Genomic DNA, 3,013 nt, shown 5'->3' with positions numbered 1-3,013 from the left:
AAGTTTATTTTTATTTTAATTTATTATTATATATATATATATATATATATATATATATATATATATATATATATATATATATATATATATATATATATGCTATATGTTATATGTATGTTATATGAATATAATTATATAGACATATATATATATATATATACTTATAAGTACATACATATACATATGCATATATGTATACAAATTACATGACTTGGACAAAAGCTTTATGGTACCATTATGAAGGTGTGGTACATAATGTTTACATGAGAGATCTGTTTATTCTTATAAAAATATAATAATTGTATATGGCGTATATCTCGATTATTTTAAATATTCGCGAAAATAAAGCGATCATATCAGTCTATCGATTCACAAATTACGCTATTTAAGTGGATGCTATAATTCTGATTTCTTTAGGTTTATGTACCTTCACCTTGAAAAATTGATAAAAATTGTTACTTCTAATTTTAATTGGCTCATGTGGAGTATTTGGAAGACTTGTTTAAGAGCATACAATGGCATTACGAATGATTAATCAATAATGATCAAAAATTGTGTGTGTGTGTGTGTGTGTGTGTGTGTGTGTGTTTGTGTGTGTGCATGTATGTGTGCGTGCGTGCGCGTGTGTGTGCGTGTGCGTGTGTGTGTGAAATTGATTGAATAATTAATCGACATTAATAAAGTTGGCGTTTTTATTCTATTCGCAAGAAAGCCAGTACTTGCTTCATTACGTTGCAAATATTGTGTAAACTTGTTAACTATTACAAGGTCATTCTTCCATAATTGTACATACAAAGCACTGTCATGACAATTTACTTATGGACACTAGTAGTGGATCATGACCAACTAGTCAAGCGAAGGAGGAAGTTCTACAAGCACGAATATAATAGATATCCAACATTCAAACTTTTCGCCTTTTATGGAAAGAAGAATACAGAACCCTCTCACTTTACTAAGATTTAGCATTTGGACTCATTGGATAATGTGAATTGTGATGAGTCCACGATTTCCCGGATGATCCACATAAAGGACGACGTTGTAAAGGCTTTCCTGCACAATGTGTATATTAAATTTTGAATTTGTCTTCAAAAAGAGCAGTGCGAGTTTGTTATAAGGAAGTTACGTAGAAGTTTTCTAATTTGCATATAATTAGTAACGTGTATATCGTGTACTTTTAAGTGCATGAAATAACTCGGATGGTTGCTAGTTTATTGAGGAAAGAAATGATAAAATATGTGCATTTCTATTTCCGAATTGTCCCAGTGTCGAAGATATTACTTATACTTAACTTTGATCTTGCGAATAAAATTGATAAGTTTCGATTTCGATTGCGTTTGCTTACACTTTGCACATAAATAACGTAGCGAAGACGATATAAACATGTAAATAAATATTTACCGGAAAGGAATTTTGATACCGCTTCGTAAACGCATCGGTGTAATTGTTGGGGCACTTGCGTGGCATAGTTATTTTGCTATTAAAGAAAAATCAATTTTCATTACAGTGATTAAGATAAATCTGCCGATTTAATTTGGACAACGAGATTTAACTGACAGGCTTGTTAGCAAAGGAAAAAAAATAAAGTTTAAAAGGTTAATGATTTGTAAAAAGAAATATCGATTAGTATTGTGAATACGTGTACCTGACCAAGGGCTTTTTTGAAAAATATCGCAATCGAAAATACTATAGTAAGTACATGTTACATCTATTATAGATTTTTGTATGCGATATAGATTCAAAAACATGAGCCCAGGACGTGTGCTGTAATGGTTCTTTTTCCTTTTCTTTTTTTTTCCATTTTTTTTTGGGCTAATTTACTTATCTTGGATTTAATTCCAGAGAGAAGGCTGGCTTGATAAGCAATTAATATTATGCGAGATAATGTCGTATACATTGAGTTATTGTGATATACATAAAGAAAAATAGACGCACGCAATACACATTCACACTGATACACATTTACATAATCATCATATGTAAATATACATTCGCTTTACATATTTATTTGTGTATACTCGTACATCGCATGCACATCGGAAGACATGCGGTTGCCTACGTGTATACACATACATATATGTGTATAATTATTTAGTTACTACATAACGTTCTCTTATCATAATAAATTAATAATGAAATAATTAATCGATCGCTAATAGGTAAGTTTCCTATTTCCAAATGCATTGTTTCACTTCGCGCGACAAGAGGAAGACGTGTGTAACAAAGTACTTAATTTTTATGTTCGATTTTGTTCGGCATTCTTCTTGGACGTGTGTGTGAGAGCGAGAGCGAAAGAGAGAAAGATTAGAGACATGCACAAAAGAAGATTCAGGTACTTTTTGTAATACCTGCTTCCTGAATAATTTGTAAGTTCTCTGATATTATATAACTAATTTATTAAGTTGGCGAATTGACAATAAAAAGCTTTTTCGTTTTATAACATTTTTGGCGTCTCGAATCTGACCTCGATTATAATGGGAAAAGTATCTCGCGGACGCCTTTTTTTCTTTCTTTTTTTTTTACATATTAGTTATTAACGTCTTGTGCGCTTCCACAAACACATGCGTACTTATATTATTGTCATTGCGTAGCAATTAAGTTATATACTCGCGAGCGACGAGTATAGCATATTAAATACAGCAACACCGCTATTGATCTCATATATTGCGCGACCGTACACGCAAATGCCCTTATTAACGATTTATTATAAAACCGATATGCTGGATATCTCGTAGAGTGAAATTTATAAAACATACTTTAATCATCTTCTTTTGGAGATAAAACAAATCAAGCAAGTGACATTACGCCTAACTGGAGAGAATCACGTACGTTTCAATCTGCTGCATATTATGATATATGTACATATGTATGTATGTGTGTGTGTGTGTGTGTGTGTGTGTGTGTGTGTGTGTGTGTGTGTGTAGTGTAGTGTGTGTAGTAGTAGTGTAGTCGTAGTTAGTAGTAGTAAGTACGTAGTAGTAGTAGTAGTAGTAGTCGTAGTACGTAGTACGTAGTA

The sequence above is a fragment of the Atta cephalotes genome (assembly GCF_000143395.1).
Source record: "Atta cephalotes unplaced genomic scaffold scaffold00022, whole genome shotgun sequence".
Lineage (NCBI taxonomy): Eukaryota > Metazoa > Arthropoda > Insecta > Hymenoptera > Formicidae > Atta > Atta cephalotes.
The sequence above is the reverse complement of the archived record's forward strand: the minus strand, read 5'-3'. Positions refer to the sequence as shown.